General features: G+C 43.9%; 1 protein-coding gene and 1 long non-coding RNA gene across 5 annotated transcripts in view; one reads left to right on the forward strand and one right to left on the reverse strand.

Moving 5' to 3' along the window:
- DGKG (diacylglycerol kinase gamma) overlaps positions 1–25,181 on the forward strand; it is a 164,957-nt gene that overhangs the window by 8,069 nt on the left and 131,707 nt on the right.
- Positions 18,284–24,906, reverse strand: LOC309533670. 4 transcript variants are annotated; one of them, XR_014220399.1, is made up of 3 exons: positions 23,248–24,906; positions 19,656–23,140; positions 18,284–19,032 (listed from the first exon to the last, which is right to left on the reverse strand). It is a non-coding gene; the product is annotated as an uncharacterized lncRNA (long non-coding RNA). The 4 variants fall into 4 exon arrangements; XR_014220400.1 differs by having other exon boundaries at positions 19,656–19,959; positions 21,666–24,906; XR_014220401.1 differs by having other exon boundaries at positions 18,284–18,409; positions 18,919–19,032; positions 19,656–24,906.

Here is a 25,181-nt window from a genome sequence, read left to right on the forward strand (position 1 = left end):
AGTTCTATGCAGTTGTTTCAAACCCTGAAGTAAGCCCTGCTCCTCTCTAAGAGGGTGGGATCCAATTTGCCTTTGTAGGTCTCTTTGTTCCCTGCAGTTTTCACATGGTAGTGGGATAGTGTTACTATTTCTCACAAATCCAGAAGAGACAGATCTAACATCCAAAATCCTAGGGACATGTGATGATCCTAGAGGTTACATGTTTCATGCCACTCCAATTTCTGAGCAGTGCGAGATTCCAAGGGTCTCAGGGTTGGATCAAGGCACAACAGAGACTGTAGTGTCTTTATGATATATGGTTTATTTATACATATATACAACCTGAGCCTATGATGGAGGGGTTCACAGCATAAACACCCCAAAAGGGTCTTATTTCTCCCATAGGCACAGCCTTGGATTCAAACAGAAATCAAACATTGCTCTCAAACATTGCTCTGATTCTCTCTGTGCCTTTCTGCTTTACTTCTAGATCACATCACCGCAACTCTCTGTTCTCAACTTTGGCTTTTTTTCTGTTGAAGGAAGGGGCCCTACCCATTTGCTGACTTGCACCAAGCCCGTTTAGCCGCCTTAATGGCTCTCACCCAGGCTACCACCTCCCCAGGAGGCTAGTCTGGCTGTTACAAGAATTAGAAGGCTTGGTTCAATTCTGACACTTGCTGAATCCAGGGATTAGAGAGGTCTGGCACCCAGCTTAACACCCCAAACTCATAACAATATTAAAGGCAAATGGAGCTGTGTTGGCTGTATTTGGGAAATACCTTTATGAGGCCAACCAAAATAATAATAATAAAAATAATAATAGTAAAAATAATAATTGTACCCTGCCCTCCCCGGCCGGAGCCAGGCTCAGAGTGGCTAACATCATATAAATAACACAGTATACATAAAAACAGGCATCAATTAATTAAAATACATCTTAAAATTAATTCAGACAAATTAAAATCTGGACAAATGGCAGTTATCAGGTTAAGATTGAGAGCAGTTACCGTATTTTTTGCACCATAACACTCACTTTTTTCCTCCTAGAAAGTAAGGGGAAACGTCTGTGCGTGTTATGGAGGGAATGCCTACGGGTGGCATGCCTACAGATTTTCCTCCTCTAAAAACTACGTACGTGTTATGGTCGGGTGCGTGTTATAGAGCGAAAAATACGGTAATACTTGCCAGGACCAACTGTTTTCACTGATCATATAAGGACCTGTGAACAGGCTGGGAGGCCTCCTTCATGCTTGTTCTTATACAAAGGAAAATAGGTCAGACAGCACCCTGGCCAAAACAGTGTGCAAGCAGGGATTACTGGATAGTTAAGACACAACTGGCCAACAACTGGCAGTTGCACAAGGTAGTGTGTGTGTGTGTTACACAATCACTTCTGCTTTAAGTCGTTTTGCAGGAATTCACAATGCTTCAAGCTATACTATACTATGTAAGGTGAAAAATTAATGGAGACACTGAGAAAGTTTCAGGGAGTAAGTTCCTAACCCCAGACTGAGTAGGGTTTCTAAAGAGGGAGATTTGGCAACGGGGGGGGGGGGTGTTCATTGTCTTTTACTTTAAATAGAATCAGTCCTGGAAGGAAGATGACGTCAGCTAGCTGTGTGCCTTTTGCTATTTCTGTTCCATATATGATTTGCAATGTAAATAAGACTAGTCTGCTAAGTGGCCACCATTGAAAGACTAAACAATATTTTCTCTAAACTGCATGGAGCAGAGAAAACTCATTCAAGTGCTGAAATCAGAGAAGACCAAATTTGTTCTGCAGTACTTCATGGTGCTCACACTTTGAACTGGATTTTGCTGTTATTTGGTGAACAACCCCTCTGTTGGCTCAGGAAAATTTAATTTTCAAGAAAAGTACGCACAGATTATGGAATCAGGTTAGCTTTAACTTCAGTGACCCTCTGCTTTGCTCTGAGGACATTATTGAACTCAATTGATACAATAATAAAAGACAGATTGGTCCTTAGAAAGCATCCTTTTCTGGTATTCTGAAGTCTGGTAATCCTATAAGAGGCAAAAGCAGAGTCATTGTCATTGTCCTGATATAATATTATTTCACATAGAGACTTTTCCTTTTTATAAAATGTTAGGCACAAGCCACTGGGACCCCAGTTTATTTGGAAGCAGATTCCATAGATTTCTGTGTCTACAACTGCAATGACTTACTTCTAAACATATGTGCTTGGGATCACAACCTTGTAGCTGCTCAGTCTTCCCTGAGCTTCAGCTACCATGATGCCAGCGCTTTTTTCTGGCAGTACTCAATGGTATGCAGTACCGGCACCTTCCCACTGCTCCCCAAATCTTGCGATGCCCCTCGTGGTCCCTTCCAACTCTATGATTCTGCCCTTCCATCTATGGTTTGAAAAAGCAGCACTGTTGTGGCCATTCTGTTAGAGGTGTGTGGCTTTTCTCATATCATTTAATCATTTATGTGGGTGGATGGAGGGTGGGCAGAACAGAGAGAGGGGGAGCTGGCAAGTGTGTGCTGTGGCACACCAACCTTTCTTCTCTCTCTCCCACTCTGCGTTGTTGTACCCCTAACCTGCCACCCAGTGCATGAGATCCTCTTTGTCCCTCCTTGAATTGGCATGGGTCCTTTTACTTTCCAAGATATTATTATTATTATTATTATTATTATTATCATCATCATCATCCCAACTTTTCTCCAGACAGGGACTCAAGGTGGCTTACAACAAATGAAAACAACGCGGATAAAATAAAGAAGCTGAAAACATAGAAAGGATAATAATTAAAAAGTAATTAAACTCAAATAGTGTTAAAACTATTGCTTACTCCTTTCTTCTTACCTTTCATTACATTTTTGTTTCATTATTATTTCCTTTAACATTCTTATCTCTTTGTTCTTTTTCTTTTTCTTCTTTTGTTTTTGTTTTGTTCCAATCATTTGCACTATTTGTGGTCCTCTACTCAAGGTAAACGGCGTTTCCATGCGCTGCTCTGGTTCACCAGAAGCGGCTTAGTCATGCTGGCCACATGACCCGGAAGCTGTACGCCGGCTCCCTCGGCCAGTAAAGCGAGATGAGTGCTGCAACCTCAGAGTCGGTCATGACTGGACCTAATGGTCAGGGGTCCCTTTACCTTTTTTACTCAGGGTTAAGGAAGGGTTAACATGCAGATGAAGGTGATGGATAGTTGATTAAGGGCCCTGTGTGAGAGAAGAAAGGGAAGCTCCCAGGTAAGAGTTAGAGGGTTCGCCTTTCTCTGTGTTGGTTAAGTTAAGATTTACCTGTGAAAGAAGACTTTCTTCTTCTTCTTTGCTTTTGTTTCCATTTAGATTAGATTTTTTTATTATAATGTATTAATTAAATCTTATAAATGAAAAAACCCAACTGAAAAAACAAATCTATTAAAATGCAGATGACAAAAACAATAAAAACAGCACAGTACTATAAAAGCCCTTTCCTGAAAAGAACAGCCATTTCCTGAAGGCCTGTTGGAATAGGACAGGACAAGGGGGGCGGGGGAGCCAGTCTAGCTTCTTTAGGAAGGGAATTTCAAAGTCTGGGAGCAGCCACTGAGAACATCCCAGGAATCTCTTGTGATATCTTTAGGGTAGAAGTGCATCTCCATATTCTGCCATAAATTAAGTACTTAGATGGCCCAAATGTAAAGGATCTGAATTGCCTCAGCAAAGCCATTGTATAACTATGCTAGAGTACATACAGTATGTGACCAACTGGTGGTATTCAGTTCAGTGACACCAATGGTAGTTGGGCACGTAGAACGGGGCTGAGGTGAGTCTCTAGGCCACAGTGAAGAATCCAATTACCAATGACACTTCAGAGGACACTTCAAAAACCAGTGGTAGGGGAACAAAGGCTGGCCCTCTGCTGTTACCTGCCACTGAGCAAATCTCCACAGTGTAGTAATTAGAGATGTCATCCTTCTGACCGCTAATACACACCTGTTGCTCTCTGATGGGACTCTATTATCAAATTTAGCTGTCATGGACTTCCAGTAGCTCAACTCCCAATGGGGCATCTGAAAGCATGTCACAACCACCACTGGCACTCTGACTCAGACTCCCATTTGGTGGCCCCCTCCATTTTTTGTTTTTTACTTACAGAATGTCAGAGCAGCTTTTCTGTGATCACAAGACGACCAGTTCAAGAGAACTGGCCCCTGTACAAGAGAATTCTGAAATCAACTGGTGGTATTTAATGGAAATCCTCACTTGCCTAGCCAGCATCCTTCTCAAATAATTCTGGTCGTTTCTTTTCTCTCTCTCCCTTTTTTCCCTTTCTGTCCAAAGAAGGTAGTTCTGCTGAGATAAATTCTTTGGTTCACAAGGAAACGGAATTATAATATGTTCTTCAGCTACTTAGCCTCTTTGAAGTCATTCACAGCTTACTATGTTTCTCTGTGGAACTTTGAACTCTCCACCCACAATACATAACAAGACTTATTTATTTACTTATTGCATTTCCTTTGCTATTGGTTACACAACTGTTTCTTTCCAGATGAAAGAGAAATAAGCTGAGAACCTCTGTTCTCGCTAGAGGTCATTTGCGGGCCCAGGCACAGTGAGCCCGCAAACGTTGGGGTTGAACCATGGGAAGAAGTAATAAAGATGGGTCAAGCCACTTGGGATCAAATAGGCCACAACTTCATTGCTTACAGATGTCAGAAGGTCTTGGCTTAGGCATTGGGTGTGCATCCTGAATTAACCAACCTGATTTGCTGACTAATAATAATAATAATAATAATAATGATAATTTATTATTTATACCCCACCCATCTGGCTGAGTTTCCCCAGCTACTCTAGGCGGCTCCCAATCAAGTGTTAAAAACAGTACAGCATTAAATATTAAAAACTTCCCTGAACAGGGCTGCCTTCAGATGTCTTTTAAAGATAGGATAGCTGCTTATTTCCTTGACATCTGAAGGGAGGGTGTTCCACAGGGTAGGCGCCACTACCGAGAAGGCCCTCTGTCTGGTTCTCTGTAACCTCACTTCTTGTAATGAGGGAACCGCCAGAAGGCCCTCGGCGCTGGATCTCAGTGTCCAGGCTGAACGATGGGGGTGGAGACACTCCTTCAGGTATACTGGACCGAGGCCGTTTAGGGCTTTAAAGGTCAGCACCAACACTTTGAAACGTACTGGGAGCCAATACCAATCTCTCAGGACTGGTGTTATGTCATCAGGGTCAATCCTGGGTAAAGGACCACTCTATGATGCACATCAATTCTGGACAGTCCTTCCAGGATGCTGTTGGGTAGGTGGGGGTCTATGGCCTGTACACCCCTGCCTTGGTATTCAGACAGAGGTACTCCCCCTTTGACCCCTTTACTAGGATACCATAATCCTTGGAGTGGATCCCGCCTAAATCCAGCAATGCACGCTCTCCACAGCTAAGAGAAAGTAGGTAGGCATTATTGACCTTGGATTGCAGCCTTACAGTGAGTAAATGAAACTGGCTGTTGGAAAATTCAGGACCGATAAAAAGAAAGTACTTCTTCACCCAGTGCAAACTATGGAATTCACTTCCACATGAAGTAGTGATGGCCACCAACATGGATAGCTTTAAAAGAGAATTAGATACATTCATGGAGGGATTAGGCTATCAGCCGTAATGAGTATGTTCTATATTTACTGTCAGAGGCAGAATGCTTCCAAATTCTACTTGGGAACCATAGGAGGGGAGAGTGCTATTGCACTCACATCCTGCTTGCAGGCTTCCCACAGGTATCTGGTTGGCCACCGTGAAAAGAGGATGCTGGACTGGCTGGGCCTTTGGCCTGCTCCAGAAGGACTTTTCTTGTGTTCTTAAATCTCATTCAGTACTTTGACCACAGAAAGCATGCTTGGGCTTCTTTCAGGCACCAGCGTTATGGAAATCGAACTTCAGAGTGTTGTTTTATATTTTAAAATGTCGTAAACTAGCTGAGCCCCCCGTGGGAGGAAATGGTAGAGTAGGGGAGGAGCTAGAAAATTTAATAAATACAAATCCCACATGTGCAGCCATGTTAAGGCTGTGGTCTTGCACCCACTGTCTCAGAAATTATCATGGACATGAAACAGAAGCCCTGCACAGAACCGAAGCCCCAGGTCAATTTCCCACTGAAGTCCAGCTCATCTTGCTTGGTTAGAGTTTGAACAATACCAAGAGGTGGTGGGAGCAATCACTCCCCTTCAAAACCTGGAGAGTGAGCACCTAGTCCTGTTTCCCCATGTTTAGGATGTCCATAAATTATGTTTCAAAACACACATTCTCACATGGGGCCATCACATCTACATTCTGTTCATCCCACCACATTCTAGGAAGATTTCTATATAGACATCCGCCTTTACCAACCTGATGCCATCCAGATGTTTTGGCAATGGGAGTTGCAACCCCAAACAATTGTGGAATCAGTTGGTGAAACCTGCCCTACATACATCAACCACTTTAACCTCAGTAAATGACCCAGAGAAAATGTGAAGCCTTATGACCAACAGCAAATCCTGTGCAGTGATGACTAGTGTACTCAGATATTGGTGGTGCTATAAACCAAAACCACCCAAGTCACATCACTGGTGGGTCAGGAGATGGGGCATTGCAGAGCTTGGCAGCTGTTGGGACTGAGCTGTGGGCAGCAGTCTGAGGCGAACTGGGAACAAACCAACAAGACTCGTTGGACTGAGCCAGTGGTCAGGAAGACCAAGAAGCAAATCAGGAGGACCGAAGGAGAAGCCAGGAGGCGGGACTGCATCACAGCTGCATGCTGACTCCTCAGGACAAGTTGATTGAGGAGCTTTCTGTGTTGGTAGCTAAAAGCTATCTGCCACATGCACTCAGACTTTCACAAATTCTGTTTAATGGAAGACTGTATATAAAAGAACCTGAAGCCTTGCTTTCTAAGAGGCACTGTTGTCTTGGTAGTGCCATGCAATCTTTAATCTGAAAGTCAGGACATAATCCTATCACAGAAGCCGTGCCAGAGGCACCCAATGGCAGCGTGTGCCGACTGAGCTAGCATGCCAGTTCAGCTGAAATATGAGTTGGATTCTATCCTAAGCATATTTCAGCAGACAGTCAAAGCTGTCTCCTTCCCAGCTTGCCCATCCCTTGTTAATCAAGGGGAAAGCTGCAGAGACATTTACAAGTTTCCCATCTGTTAGCTCACCACACTCAGCCTTTTTCTTGCCCTCCCCCAATCCACTTGGCCTTTGAGATTTTTGGATGGGAGAATAGCTCTGTTCCCCCAGGTCCTTTTCTTGGTACAGTTTGTTGGGAAAGATTGAGTGGACAGGCAAAAAATGGCTTTCCCCGGAAAAGTGCCTAGTACAGGAGACCAATTCTCTCACAGGCTGGGCTTGGGTGCGTTTTATTTATGAGGAGTCCCTTGCCTGTTAGCCCTTGCCCTTGCTCATGAATCAATCCAATATCTGAAAGGGAGAGGATGCTTTCATTGACGGCTTGGAAGGCAATGGCCTTATTAAACACCACTTTTCTAGGTCCTGCTGAACAACTGTTTTCTTTGATCAAAATGATAAATGAACCCCAGAGAGAGCTGCTGAGGAAAGCTTACTCAGCAAAGCAAAGGCTTTGTTAGGAGCTTTTGCATCAGTCTGGATCCTCCTGTTCCCTTGTGAGAAGGAAATGCCAAACCAGGGATAGCTAGGTAGGTTCATAGAGGCCCACACAATATTGTGATATCAACCTGGCCAAGGGGATGGAGTATAGCAAGGCTGGGGGCAAAGCCTATAGAAGGCAATTTATTCATCCTGGGAAGGAATGCTAATATTTAACCTGGCCACCTTACCAGTCACACACGATGGGGGCCACCATAGATCAACTGAACACATCCTTGATGGCAGCTGTGGCACATGCATGTCATAAGCAGAAGTACGTGCATAGCAGAAAGCTCAGGCAGGATACCGAATGATCATTCTTATTAAAAAGCTGATGGACCTGGACCTTTCCTCTTCCATCTGTGATTGGATTAAAGACTTTCTGAGGGATTGCACACAAATAGTGAGGATTGGGCTGTCCCCTGAGTTCGGTAGATGACATTGCGGGAGACCGCTGCCTCAGGAGAGCGAGGAAAATTCTTAGGGACAACTCACACCTGGCCAGTACCTCTTTAAGCTCCTACCTTCGGGCAGGAGATACAGAAGTACAGTCAGCAGCACCAACAGGTTAAAGAACAGTTTTTATCCGTAGGCTGTTGGGCTGCTGAATGGGAAAAAAATAGTGGTGCAATTGCCTTCCGACAAGCACATAGAGTGCAAACAAGACTGAGTGTATGGGGGCGGCGGGGGGGGGTGTTAGAATTATTTTTGAGAGCCAGTGTGGTGTAGTGGTTAAGAGCGGTAGTCTCGTAATCTGGGAAACCGGGTTCGCGTCTCCGCTCCTCCACATGCAGCTGCTGGGTGACCTTGGGCTAGTCACACTTCTGTGAAGTCTCTCAGCCCCACTCACCTCACAGAGTGTTTGTTGTGGGGGAGGAAGGGAAAGGAGAATGTGAGCCGCTTTGAGACTCCTTAAGGGGAGTGAAAGGCGGGATATCAAATCCAAACTCCTCCTCCTCCTCTTCTTCTTCTTCTTCTTCTTCTTCTTCTTCTTCTTCTTCTAATTTCACTGCACACAGGTGGTGTAGTGATAATAAAGGTTTATTATTATTATTATTATTATTATTATTATTCGGTCAAGCTGAGTATTGTCCATGCTGATTGGCTGTGACTCTGGGGGGTTTCAGGTAAGAAAGTCCCAGGGGGCTTACCTGGAAAGGCCAGACATAGAACCTGGCTGGGACCTTTCACATACAAAGCAGATTCTCAACTACCCAGCTATGGCACGTCCCCATCACTATGAGTCACACTTATAAACAACATTTTAAGAGATTTAGAAGAAGTCCTAGGGCTACAGTCCAAACCCCTTTGCACCAGCCTAGGGAGGGATAGGAGCCTTGCCAGACTCCAGTGCCCTCCCCCAGAGGACTTTCCTGTTTCACCTGCCAAGCTTGCATGCAGGGAGTGTTGAGCCAACTCAGGATCTGCTGGGACCTGAGCCAGCCCAGCCGCCATCACATAACAGCATCGAACTCCAGGCTGGCACAACAGTTTACCTTCTGGCCTGCCTGCCTGGGGTGAGTAGCAGAGCTGTGGATGTGGCAGTGGCCCTGCTGTTCTGTTAAGCCCTGCTGCTTCTGCTGCTTGGGGTTTGGACTGCAGCTGACATTTTACAGATGGAGAAGACTGAGTCTCATTCCAAAGACAATAATGAAATCCATTGCAGAGAAAAGACACACAGCAGATAAGAAAAAGGACAAACTACAGATCAGTTCGTGCAAATGAGGGCCGCTCCATACACTGAAAGCGCATTTCCCACAGAAAGAATCCTAAGAACTGTGGTTTGTTATGGGTGCTAGGAACTGAACAGTAAACCACAGTTCCCAGGATTCTTTGGTGGGAGGCAGTGCTTTTTTTCTAGAAAAAATAGGTGCCAGTACTCGCCATGAAGTTGTTACACTTTTTAACAACAACAAAAGAGGTGCCGGCACTGTGTACCCTTTAGTACCTCCTGGAAAAAAAGCACTGGTGGGAGGTGCTTTAAATGTATGGTATGTACAAAGCCTAAGTACCGTATTTTTCCATGAATAAGACTAGGTTTCCCCCCTAAAAAGTAATGTCAAAAATTAGGGGACGTGGGTGGCGCTGTGGGTTAAACCACAGAGCCTAGGACTTGCCGATCAGAAGGTCGGCAGTTCAAATTCCCGTGATGGGGTGAGCTCCCGTTGCTCGGTCCCAGCTCCTGCCAACCTAGCAGTTCGAAAGCACGTCAAAGTGCAAGTAGATAAATAGGTACCATTCCGGCAGGAAGGTAAATGACATTTTCGTGCACTGCTCTGATTCGCCAGAAGTGGCTTAGTCATGCTGGCCACATGACCCAGAAGCTGTATGCTGGCTCCCTCGGCCAATAAAGCGAGATGAGTGCCGCAACCCCAGAGTCGGTCACGACTGGACCTAATGGTCAGGGGTCCCTTTACCTTTAACCTTTATGCTCTGGGCCATCTCCCCCCATTTTCTTAAATCTGAGTCCCCCAAAACATGGGGGCGTCTTATAGATGGAGAAAAATACGTTACATGGTCAAAGAATTAAGATCACAGAAGACATTCTTGAAAATGTTTACTAGTCCCAAGGACAAATAAGTGACTCTACTGGTGTGGCACAGAATTCACAGAATTCAAATGCAGACAGATAAGGTACATAGAAGCTCCTCACATCCAACGTACTCCAGAAAGTCTGTATCACACCCACTTCACACATTCCACATCACACAACCCAGAAACCCTGCACCATACAACAACAATAATTAAATAATATTATAAGGAAGCAGTTTTAATATGAATAATACAAATTGCAACAAAATAGGTATGTACTTTTGATGCGGTTATTTTTCTCCATATAACCAGAAATATAGGTGCTCCTGGAGAATATTCACATGTGATTAGGGTGGAATTCCCTCTTCTGCATAACTATTAGTCCTCTTTTTCACCGGACCACCCTACATGTGGATGGAAATAAAGATGCTCTCAGCAGTGGCGGCCTTTGCGATTACTGTAATAGAATTAATATGGCATTTTAGTTTGGACACAGACATGTGATTTTGTATGTCACTAAAGATGCTTCAGGGGAAATAGCCAACTGTTCTCTCTTTCTCTGATCATTGTGTATGTATTTACTTACAAGTCAGTCTTAAAGAGACTTACAATAAATGCAGTCTTTTGCACACTGAGGTCATAATCCAACCTCCCTTTGTGCCAGGCTGGCATGGAAGGTTGGATGGGATGGAGGTGCATTTTATGCCAGCATGTGCTTATGGAGTGATGGCAGCATCACTCTGCCAGCAAAGAGCGTCCCCTCCTCCCTGCTGGGTCCCCACTGGTTGTAGCCAGCAGAAATCCTTGAAACTGGTCCATCCAGGCCTGATCGCTGCACCAGCTCCATTGACAGAAGTGGTATTAAGAACAATGTTGCAGCTCTGCTTTCACACAGATCGCTTGATATACAACACAGGACTCCCACGCTAAAGAAATATATACTTAGGATCAAACAATAATCTCCCACTTAGCTATGCATGTTTGTGTGAGAGAGAAAATGAGAACGCAAACTTCTCTGCACTTTCAGCTGAATGCGACACACACTTTTGCAAAGTTGTAAGCAGCAGGGAAGCTACTGGGTCCTTAACTCTGCCGTTTAATGGTGGGGAACTTTACAAACAAACATATCAGGATAAAGGGAAGCAAAGCAAAAAACTAAAAAACACTTCTGTTTTTAATGATTAAAACATCACACCCACATATGGAGGCCACAGCTAATTACAAACCAAAGTCCTGGTGAAAAAGAAATATTTTTGCCTGGCGCCTAAGGATCGCACCAGGCAAGCCTTCTTGGGGAGAGCATTCCACAAGTGGGGAGCCACCACCAAAAAGGCCCATTCTTGCACTGTCACCCTCTGGAATTCCCATGGAGGGGACACACAAAGAAGGGCCTCAGTTGATGATCACAGGATCTGGGTTGGGTCATATGGGGAGAGGCAAGCCTTGAGGTACTGGAGTCCTGAGCCACATTAGGCTTTATAGGTCAAAAATAGCACTTTGAATCGGGCTCTGAAACTAATTGGGAGGCAGTTCAGTTAGGCTGGGCTTGGTGTTATGTGCTCAGACCATGTTACCCCAGTGAGCAACCTGGCAGCTGAATTCTGCACCAGCTGCAGTTTCTGAACTGTCTTCAAAAGCAGCCCAGTGTAAAATGCATCGCAGTAATCCAGCCTAGAGGTTACCAGAGCATAGACAACAGAAGTTAGGCTATCCCTGTATTACGTGTTGGAGCTCTCTACTCATCTTCTGGGAACTATGGATCCCAGGTTTCCTTATAAGGAGGGAATGGCTATTAAATCAGATTAATGTCTGCCCTAAAAATTACCATGTGAAACACCCTTTTGCCAGAATAAGTCATTAGCCTATGTACCTAATGAAGATGTGGGGGTGCAGTTTTGGAGCTGGGAAGTTGGACCACGCCATTTTTCAACAACAGCATCTGCTGGTACAAAAGGACTGTCTGGCAAATCCTTTCCCAGATAATGAGTTATTAGAGTAATTTTTTCTTTCAAGTGCTCCTGATAGCCAGGGCTGATGCAGTATCAGTATCTTCAAAAAGCAAGCATGCAAAGGGTCACAGATGTAGCTGAATCTAAATTTGTTTTCAAACACAAATGTTTGCAGGAAATGTTGCCCATTATTCTCTCAGCTGTGCTAATTAGGGAACTGTTCCGACTATGTGCTGATGGCAAAGTGTTAATTAGAGTGTCACCGTTACAGTCTGTTGTAAATAAATGCAGGGGAAGGGATACTAGTGTGGAAGCCATGGAAGTATTGCCAGAATTCAACACAACTGCTCCCCGCTGCTGCTGCTGCTGCTACTGCCACCACCAACTGCTGGTTTTGTAGGGCACATGATCTCCACCAGACATGAAAAGGATTAGACTTAGGCAAGGAAGGCAGATAAATTTAATCTGAGCATGGGATGGCCAGATGCAGATTCGGACAGTGCCCTTACACCATTCAGTGTAGAGCATTTCAGCAGGTGCCGCTTGCATGATAAGCAATACCTGCTGACCGTTCCTCATCTGCACAACTATGCAATGTGCAAGTTTCATTCTCTTTTACATCTACCCACAATAATAGAGCAACATCTGTTAGCAGAATAGAAAAGTCAGCATTCTTGGTTCTTTCTCCAGGCAGATGTGGATAACAAGCATGCAACTGAATTGAGATACCTTCACATGATGATTCCTACTCCCCCACTGCTTAATTGGTATAGACCAGGCATAGGCAAACTTGGCCCTCCAGATGTTTTGGGACTACAACTCCCATCATCCCTAGCGAACAGGACCAGTGGTCAGGGATGGTGGGAGTGGTAGACCCAAAACATCTGGAGGGCCGAGTTTGCCTATGCCTGGTATAGACATTCCAGCCTGTCACTGTATGACACTATATGAGTAAGACAGGACTAAGGTGTGTTGAATTCTTCTCATGATCCAGAGTTTCATCTTCTGGACAGAGAGATTGAGATTGAGAGAGAAGTGATTACGTGAAAACTATGGCGACCTGAATGAGACCAGGACTCTCATACCTTTCATCATTGTGCAGAAGATTGATTTTCAACGCATGCTGATTTTTCAGCATGGTAAAAAAACCTGCACTTGCCAACATTTCTTCTTCTTTGGTAGTTTAAGGGGAACAAAAACTCATTGCCACTCTACTGAAGACTATTAGTTTCACCAAACTGAGAAGCCATTTGGGTTGGGTGGGATTTTTGAAGTTCAGCCTCCATGTGTCTCGCTTGCCGAACAAAAATACATGCTAACAGTTTTCAAGTGATGTATGTTGATGGTCAAGTAGTTGACTCCAATACTTGATTGCTTCGCCTTATGCCAAACTCTGAAAGGCGTGGCTTAGTCCATGTTCTCCGGACTTCTGTTTCTCTCTGGGAAACTGAATAAGCCATCCTAGATGTTAAACCAATTCCCTGTGTAGCAGCAGGTGAAAGCAGGGATAACAAAGCAGGGATAACAGACGGAACCACCATATTATTGATCACATTTTGCAAAAAGTGGAACGATTTACAAAAGGCAAAATATATAGGGACAGTGAGGAAGAGGAGGAGGGTAAGCTTCTCGGCAGAATGCTGCAAGAAGCGGAAATGCTTTGCATAATCGGTACAATTAAGAACAAAGCAAACGTTTCCAAGAAGGTATATCCATCCTCTGTTGTATTGCTGGGAGGGTGGGAGGGGGCATCCAGTTGCACCAAAGCAGCACACAAAGTGTAGGCTTGCCATATGTCAGGAAAATTCCTGACATGTCCTGGTTTTCAGATGTAAAAATAGCGCCAGGGGGGAATTTTGCCGAATCAGCAAAATGTCCAGGGAAACCCGGAGGCTTTGCAGTTGTCAGGAATTTTTGTTGTTGTTGTTTAGTCGTTTAGTCGTGTCTGACTCTTTGTGACCCCATGGACCAGAGCACGCCAGGCACTCCTGTCTTCCACTGCCTCCTGCAGTTTTGTCAAACTCATGCTGGTAGCTCCAAGAACACTGTCCAACCATCTCGTCCTCTGTCGTCCCCTTCTTCTTGTGCCCTCCATCTTTCCCAACATCAGGGTCTTTTCCAGAGAGTCTTCTCTTCTCATGAGGTGGCCAAAGTATTGGAGCCTCAGCTTCAGGATCTGTCCTTCCAGTGAGCACTCAGGGCTGATTTCCTTAAGAATGGAGAGGTTTGATCTTCTTGCAGTCCATGGGACTCTCAAGAGTCTCCTCCAGCACCATAATTCAAAAGCATCAATTCTTCGGCGATCAGCCTTACTTTTTGAAATATGGCAACCCTAACAAAGTGCCACTTTGCCAGCAGTGGGGCAAGGCTGAGTCGTTTGGGATAGCACCCAGGGATCCAGCGACCCAGGAGCTGGGAAAGAAACACACAACATGAACCTTGGTGTGCATGCAGAACACAAACCATGGATTGGTTTCTAAACAATATTTAGTACACTGCACACCATGGCTTAGTAGCCTATCAACTTTATTTCAAAACTTCCTTGCAGTACGCGCATAGGTTTGTCTCTGGTCTGCCTTTTGCTGTATGTTTCTCTTCAAATGAGGGGCATATAAAGGATTTTTATTAAGGCAGAGTCAAAGAGCGTTTGCTTTAGATACAGCATTTCAGTTATTTGCTCCAAGAGCCTGCAGTCCCGCATAAAATCTGCTGGCTAAATATAGCCGGCACCCTATAAATTAAACACAGTGTTTTCTTTGCACTTACAGAGGGTTTGTCCAGCAGTATTTTTATCCATAGCAGATAGAAACACCAAGGGAGTTTTATTTATTATTGGATGTACATATATCACTTCATTGCCATTGGTCAGGAACATTCTTTTATAATAGCTTATGTTTCATCCCCCTGCAAGCCTTGAGTCCTAGTAAAGACTTTCATTTGAAAGCTCTCCCTTCTTCTCACTGCCTTTCTTCTCCTTCAAAGGAAAGGTCTCTTCTCTGTGTTGGCTGCTGTTGCAAACTCCTCAGTATATTAATAATTCTTTCTAATTTTCTGAACAGCGAGGAACACCGGAAGAACCTCATTATTTCTCCTGTTATGCATTTGAAGAAGAGTGTTTCTGCAATAACGGAGTAGGATGACCAGGTGCAAAAGAGCACAGGGCTCCTGAACTTTTAATAGTTGTGTAGAAAAGGGACATTCAGCAAGTGTTACTTGTCATAGAAGCTGCACCTGTTGAAACTCCCTCTTCTGCACAATTAGGGGAAGTTGCAGTAGCCCTGACCATTATTATTATTATTTGCTTCTGCCCATCATAACAGGTAATGCAGTCTAGTGATCAGAAAAAAACCACCCCTAAGTTTTACCATCACTTATCCAAAGATTTAAAATCCTTTAACTAGCTCCTGTCATTTGTTTACACAATCCTGGGTTATGTGAGGACAGAAGAGAGCTAAAAAGTGAAGACAGAGCCTCTGGGTCTCTTTCTTTTCTTCTGCATTACTTACCTGTTCAGTGTGCGGTGAAATGAGTTGAAAAGGATTATCCTTCATTCCCAATTTCTTCAGGGTTCCCTAAATGAACTGAGAATGAGGCTGTATCTCCTAATGACGTAGCCTAAACGTCCTTCACAATTGACATATCTTCACGGCATTTGTCTGTTTTTTCCTTCTCAGAGCCACTTATATGAGTGACCTTCACAATATCCGCAGGGAATGTGTTTTGCAAGTGAATCATATGTGGCAGGAAAAAGCAGCTCTCACTCATTTTAAAACTACAGCCTTCGAAACCTACCTTTTTTGCCTCCATCTCTCATGAGGTGATTGGTATATGCTAGGGATGGCAGAATCTGCCCATTTCGGTTTCTCTCCATTTATCATTTTTCCAACCTTAAAGACAGTCCTCCACATTTCCACATAGGTGTGCAAACTTTTTGTTCTTAAAAGAAGTCCTCATAAAAAATCACCAGCATTTTTGTGCAAATTCTTCTGAATCTACACATTTTTGTTTGAAGTTTTGCACCTAATGCACACATTTTTACAAAACAAATTGTAATTATAATTCAGTTTTGTATGCTATCTTCGTTAATACAGTGGTACCTCGGGTTACAGATGCTTTGCGTTACAAACTCCACTAACCAGGAAGTGGTTGCTCCAGGTTAAGAACATTGCCCCAGGATAAGAATGGAAATCATGTGCCAGTGCACAGCAGCAGCAGGGGGCCCCATTAGTGAAAGTGTGCCTCAGGTTAAGAACGGACCTCTGGAACGAATTAAGTTCTTAACCCGAGGTACCACTGTATATGCATTTTATGAACACTTCACCCTAGTCTATGCACTTCTGTGTGCATTACTTGGCAGGAGAACAGTGCTGAAAAATTTGGAGAATCGCGACTTTCAAACGATAAATGTGTTTCACGTATCGTTTCGGAAGTGGGGAATTAGGAAGCGTCACCTTCAAATGCAAACTGAATCAAATTTCTTCCCTATCCCTAGCTATAATGTAGCAGCTCCCTGAGGTCTCCTATGCACAGCCCAATGAACCTAAAGCACATGTGTGCAAGAAGGTCCCAGGTTCAATCACTGAGGTCTCAGAAAGTCTCCTGCATAAAACCCCAGAGCGCCACTGCCAGTCCATGTCAACATCACTGAGCAAGATGGATCAATGGTCTGACTCAGAATAAGGCAGCTTCCTAGGTAGCTCCTTTCTCGATTGACTGGCATCCCTATCAGAAAAGGAATCCTCTCCCCCTCCACCACCATCTGCTCATCTCCATTTCTTTTGTTTTCCTCTGAGTTGGTGGAAATGCCCCTTAATTCCCCCCTCCCGGCAAATACACTCACTTCTGGTTTGTAGCATAGGAACCAGATTCTGCCAGGTTATTTTAAGTGTACTTGATGAAAAAAAAAGTCAACTCTGAACTCTTGTCATGGCTATATTTAGCTGGAACTTCTCTCGCTGGGATTCAGACTCTATTTGGAAACTGCGCAGCTTGGTGTACAGCCAAACCATTTCTTTTTTACACAGACATCCCTCAGCATATGGCAAAGGGTTTTGTCCCTCTCTGTGTTTTATGAGGAACTGTCATTGCTGCGCTAACCTGGCCAGCTGAAGAACAATGCCTTTTACGGTGCATCTGACAGGGTGGGGAAGTGCATGGCTCAATCCTCCTGAGGCACTCTTCTTAGAAGCCCAGGATTCCATTTTTTTTAAGCCTACCCAGTTACAGGGATAAAAGGTCAGCCCTCCTACTCTCGGAAGAAAACATTTTACTCATTTGGAATCAGGATCCTTTAGGCCAGGGCTGGGAAATTCCAGCCACGTGCCCTGATTAGGCCCTGCAGGCCATTTTGGGTGACTCAGCGCCATCTTTCCCCGTGCCTTGTGTTATAAACGACGTCAGGCAGGAGGAAGTTCAAGCCGCGCCTGTAAAGGGGGAATCACCCTAAGTGCGCGCCTGACTCTCACAGCTGCTACATTCTGAATCTGGCCCCTGTTCCTGCTGCCCTCCAGGGTGATGGGGAAAAGGCCCCAGGTTCAAAACTCACCAGCTACAAAGGAAGACTTGGCAGCTCAAGTTTGCGTGCGCTCCTATTAATTTTGCAGCCATGCTTTTAAAATTCAAGTTGGGGCTGCAAAAGAAGAGCGTTGCTTTGCAGCCACGGCTTGAACTCAAGGACTGTGGCTCAGAACAGCTACACAGAGTGGGCCTGATCCACACCTGTGACTGCAAGCAACTAATTGGGGGTGTGCACACAAATCTGCTTCAAATGAGAGCTTTCTGTCCAGCATAAATTGCTGGCACATGGGGCCCTGGGCTGGATTGGGGACCACTATGGGGACCGAGGGTTAAATTCCCTCTCTCCTGCCTCCCCTCATCCAAACAGACCGTGGTGTACATCAGATTGGGTCCCTATACACCTGCTGTTTAGCAATGGGAAAACAAGCATATCCTTTTCCGCAGGGGTCCTAATTTGGCCCACGAGGCCATTTTCTCTAAACCATGTCCACCTGCCCCACACTTGTTTTCCTATGTGATGTAGGCAAAGACATGGCTGCAAACGGTTGGAAGCTTGAAGTACATTTCCTGTTGCTGCTTGGCTTTCTGACATCTCCAAGCAGCTTATCGCTGCTGACAGCCAGCCACTTTGAGCCTGTGTCCGTTTGCAGGTGCTGTTTAATGAAGTTAAATAATCAATACTGAAATTAAAATTCAATAATATGTCCATATGGGAGATTTTATTAATTGTGTTCATTCGGCACACCCAGTGAGCATCGTTCACGCAGTACTTTTACAGTCTCCACATGGTGAGCACATGGGATCACAGCCTGTAGCTGTGCCATGTAAGGCTGTAGGATTAGAACACCAAGTGTTATTATTATTTAGTCAATTTATGAGTTGTTTGGCACATAAGACGTTTCCAAGCAACTAACAACATTGGAAAACAGAAAGCGTGGCATAAAATCAAGAAGGGAGAAAAAGTCTATTGCGTTACATATAAAAGCCTATTTTTAAAAAATACAATAGCCTGTAAAACAAATAGCAGCAATGTTTTTGTGTAAGAAATTGGTGACATATAGTGCTGCCCCTTTCATCCTATGTGATTTCAGTGCTGGAAAAGGCACTGCCCACATAATAGGCTGTCTCGAACCTCATTAGCTGGCTGCTTGTGCATCACCAAAAAAGGATGGAAGACATAATCTAAAAGACCAAAAAGTTGGCAGATTTGCATAAGATCTGCATTTGCTAATTCACAGATAGAATTTCAATAATAATAAAATAAATTTCACTCTTAGTGGGGAAGAATGTGACCAGGTGGCATTCTGCTGTTCAATCTGTTATCCAAATGTTCACTTACAGTGGGCAACGTCAAGAGTCCTCCTCTCCCACCTTACATTTTTTTATCTAGGGCCAGACACCCCTTCAAATAGAGGACTTTCCTCTGATAGCTCATCAAACGGAGGATGGATTTCTGCAAAGCAGAACATATGGCCACCCTAAACTTCATAGCCTTTCAATAAGCCAAATACCTGGCTTACTTCTACTCAGGGGGACAAGGCAAACTCATGTTACATAACCTTTAATAAGCAGAAACAGCAACCCCAATAAAAAACTGATCATAGGGATCAGTTCAGATGCACCGTGGTGTTTTGCACCTGTGACTCAGCCATAGTGTTATACTTGTTACTTGAGCCAGAAAAGCCTTCAGTGCTTTGTGCCAATTACAGCCCCATTATGATTATACATTTTAAAAGCCTGGCGAAGGAGTTGGCCATCAGGCCTGCAGGAATCCTGCCAAATCCTGTACATCCCAAGCAGATGGATCTCATTAAGAGATGCCAAGCTGCTGAACCCACCGGACCACCTCCTTGCCTGCATTTCTTTCTCCAGCCAGCGCAATATGGCCTCAGCAGCAACCCGGAGAAGCAAAGCTGGCTTACAAAGAAAGTGAACCATACACCTTTTCCCTTTCTATCCTTATAAGCTCAGAGGGGGGTGAGAGTAAGCGCCATGTTCTTGCTTAGATTGAATTCTCATCCAGTGAGTCAGACAAATTAATGAACAATTGGATTGACATGACCTGCTACAACATACCTCAATACGGTTCAGTCTGTGCCATCGTTGGCTCATTTAGCTTCACAAATCATCTGGCTTCACGTGGGCAATTTAGCTGCATTAAAAGCAGGCAGGCTTTCTGCTGGAATGAGATGGATTTTGCTAACTGTAAGTCAGTCCTCTCTCTCTCTCTCTCTCTCTGAATCACTTGGTTGCCTTTTCGATCTCACAAAATCTGACAAGATTCCAAACAGGGCGACTTGGAGTAAGAAAAACCTTCGTATGAATATCTTTCCTTTCATCCTGTGCACTTAACATTTTCAGGTGCTCTTCAATGACTTGCCTGGGAAAGCAACAAAGCAAGCTTTGCTCTTTGAAAATACATTGATTAACGGCTTCCCAAATTCCGCTGGTGATCTCGGTATAAATCTTACAGTACCAAACCACTAAAGCACCAAAATGCAGAAAATCAGACCCATCTGTCTTCTTTTTAAAACAGAGTTTGTGGGGGAAGTGGGTACACACACACACACACACACACACACACACACACACACACACTTTTACTGCATTTCAAGTCAGTTTTCATCCATCACTATCCTGGTAGTAATCCTTGTCTATATACGCATCCTTCTTTATGGGGCTGAGTTTTTCTTTATTTTTCTCTAGAATGCTGCTATAGATGTGTAATTGTATCTGTGAACTGGCACCTGTACACATTCCAATCCAGTTAATGCAAGATTCCTCCTTAATGGAGGGTCATGAAGTAGCCAGATTTACCTTCTTCTCAATTGAATTAGCAAGGTATCTGTAGAGAAACCCTGCATGGGCGCAATGATTTTAAAAATATTCTAAATTGCCAATTAAAAAAAAGAGGAGGAAGAGCAAGGCAGTGGTGAGGGAAGGAAAATTATGGGACAGTTTCCAGCTTCTTAATGAAAAATTCAGGGCATGTGATATAGATAACCACTTTGAGGTTCTTTTTTTCACCATCAAGCGGCGTATACATTTTATGAAGTAAAAATATATAAATAAAAACTGACAGATTATAGGGTGCAATACTTAACGTATCACCATGCACAAATAACAATCACTAGTAGGTCATGCAAAAACTGCTTATCTTAATGCATCCTTTAAAAAAATGCAAGATATCTGGAAGATAATATTCCTCCCAGAGGCAATGCCTCAAATAAAAATCCTCTTTGGCCGAAAGATCTATGTATAAATTATTTAACCTCGCTAATTGCTTAATTGTTAATGTTCCTGAAAAAGTGCATTATAAAGAAGAGATAAGAGTCAAAACTGATTCTCTTTGCTAGGGATTTCATCTTGGCCAATGCCACAGGAAGCAGACACTGTAAATCCCAATATAAGCAAATTAGCAATTTTATGAGCTAACCAGCTGCTCAGCAGAATTTTGTTGCAATGCATCACTGCCTGAGAAAGAACTCTGTGTGGCCTCCTTAATTCCTGTTTTCCAGTGATTTGGAACATGTGCTAGTTGGACTATAACACATCCATTCTACAGTTTGCCCAGTTTTCAAAACTTAATTTTAGATTATAATTAGACTGAGAGTTTTAACCAGAAAAAAACCCAGAACATTCCTAGCTCAGTTAATAACACAGGATAGGGGAAATAACTATCAGGGCACCAGCAAGTAGACCTCTCTCACCCTCTGTGTTTTAGACTGCATATGATCTGTTCTCAGGAACATCCTCTTGTTATCAAGAGTTATAAAGTGTAATGCATACCTCTGGTTATTATTAGGGGAGGGCCATACCTGAGTGGTCGAGCAATTGCTTCGTATACCAAAGGTCATTGGTTCAATCTCTGGTGTCTCCAGTTGGGGGAGGAAATATCCTTGTCCAAAATCCTGGGAAGGCATGCCCAGTAGTGCCATCAGGCCAGGACTTTGGAGAAGTAGGTCAGGGCCCCACTCGATGGAATGAGTAGGAGGGCCTCCAACACAGCATGGCCACAGTTTGAAGTAAACCTATAGAGCAGAGAGGGTACTAAGGCCATAAAGTGTAGAGTCTAACAGTACCTACCTGCATCATTGCTGCTGCCAGTCAGTGTGGACAAAACAGAACTAGATGGATTATGAACTTAGTATACAGAAGCTTCATATGTTCATGTAACCACAATGCCTGCTTTTAAAATTCTTTGCTTTTCGGCAGTTTAATCTTACATATTTTCAAAAGCAAGCCTGAAAATGTTACTCTTGATAGCTCAGTCAGTAGAGCATGAGACTCTTAATCTTAGGGTTGTGGGTTTGAGCCTCAAGTTGGACAAAAGATTCCTGCATTGCAGGGAGTTGAACTATTCGATCCTCATAGTCCCTTCCAACTCTACAAATCTATGATTCCCCTCCCACTAGAGTTGCCAGCCCTCCAGGTTTGGCCCAGAGTCTAAGCATCAACCTGCAGCTCCAGGAATCTTCTGAGGCCAATCCCGGAGATTTGACCAGCCTGTCTCACACTAGAAGGTGGTGGTCAGGAACAGGTACAAGGGACTCTTGCCCTGCCATCACTACTCAGCTTGAGCCACAGCTACAAGGGGATCATTGATTGACTCAGCTGCCAGGCCTGGGCAGTAGAGAACCAAACCATGGAAACCAGTCCCAAGTCAATGTTTGCAAAATGGAGTTTGACCAGTGCACAGTGGAGTTAGGAGACTAGAAGAAGTGCTGAGACAGTCTAAGGAGAGGCAGCATGAAGGAGCTGGGCATTCATCCAGAGTACAGTATGGTGCAGAAAAGCCTTCTGTAAACAGAAACAAAAGAGGGAGAGGTAGTGGTGGTCACTGAAGAACATTACAGTAGCACAGTGAACAAGACGGTGCATTTGTCTGGTTTTAATGATGAATGGTGCAAACAAAATGCATTTAGGAGCTGGTTTCACAAGGTCAACACCGCTACCAGCAGAGAACACTGGATGCCACCAAGGGTCTTCAGTTAAATATTGCGTGGGGGGGAGGGGTAAGCTGTAAGGAGCCACAGAAGAAAGTCTAAGGAATTAGAGAAACAACAGAAAAGAATTCAACAGATTTCATCATTTTGTACCATTTCTCCCCCAAGAAAATCTGGTTACAATAGCAGAAGTGGGGTAGGTTTACCACAGAACTTCACACCCTTTAAATTATGCAAGCCAAGACTGCAAGCAAAATGCTTCTAAGAATATTGTCCAATTCTGAAATTGCAACAGCAACACAATCTTGCACACAGACAAAAGCAATCAGCACAACAGAAAAACATTTTGGCACCCAAATCACTAAAACCTTTGCGTAAGGACTTGGATGGCGCACAGTTGTTTTTTCAGTTGAATCTGCTGTTTGCAACATGAGACAGAGGAAAGTCTTCCTAGTAAGTCTTTGTTACTTTTCTGTGTCAGACAGAATTAAGCATGGCTAACTTGGTTTTTTGAAATGACTTGACAAGTCAGTCAACTGTGATACGTATTGCCATCATTCCACAGGAGAATGGTCTCTGTATTAAGTGTGTCTTCTTGTGGAGCTGACAATGCCTCTGTAAATTTGGAAAAGCACAGATCAGTGTATCAGAAATTAAAGCAGCTTAATGACTACTTGATAGAAATTACCGGTACATGCAAACATCATATAATCCACACTTGCCTCAAACATTGGATGAGTGCTTTAAGTTTTGCTGCAGAACCCCCAGGAACAGTCATACCTCGTGTTGCGTCCGCTTCATGTTGTGTCTATTTGCATTACGTCCTGCGGCAACCCGGAAGTACTGGAACGGGTTACTTCCAGGTTTCGCCACTCACACATGTGCAGAAGCTCTAAATCGCGCTTCACGCATGCACAGAAGCACCAAATTGCACTGCGCGCCTGGGCAGATGCAGTGCTTCGAGTTGTGGGCATTTCACGTTATGGACGGGCCTACGGAACGGATCCCGCCTGTAACACAAGGTACCACTGCATACAGTGAGGTTTTTCCCCCTTGTCCAAGAAAGTAGAATTTCTTATGTCCTTTTCTGAGTTTGTAGAAATGAAATAGAAAGATGTCCTTCGGCATGTACCAACAAAGTGATTGTCGCTTCTACCTGCTATTGAACACATATTACAATGTTGGCCAGTACTGAGGTCATACTTCTTTTCAGAGAAAGAAGAATGTGCGGAGATTGTGTGGGCAGTATTCAGTGAGAAAGAACACAAATTTCCTAATTAGTTATGTTTGCTTCCTGCATAACCTGATGGGAATCTTTCAGATTGCTGTGAAGAAACAGGAATGTAACAATGTCAGCTGTACAAATTCTATGGAAGATCAGCCCAAGTCATTTTTAGCAATGCTGAGAACAGAAATTTCAGAAAGGAAACAAATAATACTGTTACACACCACCCACCCCAATCTCCAAACCGTGCAAGATTCCAGGGTTCTGGGACTAGGTGCTTACCCAGGATTCATGCTTCCTTTTGGTAACAGTGGAGACTGTGGTGTCTTTATGATATATGTTTTTTTCACACATCTATACAGCCTGAGCCATATGATGGAGGGGCTTACAGCATTCCAAAAGGGTCTTGCTTCTTCATAGGCACAACTTGGGATCAAAACAGATACCGGCCATGGCTCTTGCTCTCAGTCCACTTTGCAGCCTTTAACAGACTGAAGCCATTTTCCTCCAGCCTACATCATCCCCAACTGCAATCCTAAACTCTCAATTCTGCTTTGTTTCAGCTAACTATCTCAGAGCTCAGGTAAGGGATCTACCCATTTGCCAACTGCCACAGAGTCTGCTTTGCTGATAGCCCTTCTTCCCTGTCTTTGTTCTCTGTTAATGGCCCATCTTTCAGCAATCTCCTGAACTCAGGAAAGTGGTTTGGCCTGCCTTAACACTTTGCTAAATCCAGTGTCTGGCAGCCAATGTTAGCACTGCAAGCATTGATGAAATTCTAATATCTATCAGACCCAGGAATTTAGGGGATACTGGCACCTACAAACTCACAATACATTGACACAGTGCCTTGAATACCTGGAGAAATTGTATGATGTTGAAACAGCACCTTAAAAACAAAATCAAGCGTCAGTGGTCTCACTTCACAACAATGTGAAAAGTCTTGCTACAGAAGCCCACATCGATATAGACGAGCTGCATGATGACTACTTTGTGTTATAGCAAACAAGGGGGAAAGTTGCCTTGAAGGAACAAAATATAGATCAGAGATGAGTGGAGGTGTTCAGATGAATGCCAGTGGGTAGTGGCAACCAAATGATGAAGCTGGTCTCTTCCACACTTTCCATTTCTATAACTAATGCCTACCAAGTTGTCAGCTAAATGGCACAACTATGAGCCAAGAACAGAACCAAGCTGTGTGACAGCATTGTGAAGTCATAGTTTGCAACACAAGCTCCCACTGAAATCTGACCTCTTACCCCACAAATAAAGCTGTAATGTCCATTTATATTCCATCTTTCTTCCATTTGAAAGGGTTCTCTAAAGTGAAGGGCTGTCCAGCTCAGTCTCAGTATTTAAAGATAAGGAACCCTAAGAAGGGAGAGGTGGAGCCTTGAAGTTGCTCATCAACAATTAGTATCTGGACAACAG

Source organism: Podarcis vaucheri, assembly GCF_965113315.1.
Source record: "Podarcis vaucheri genome assembly, chromosome: 5".
Lineage (NCBI taxonomy): Eukaryota > Metazoa > Chordata > Lepidosauria > Squamata > Lacertidae > Podarcis > Podarcis vaucheri.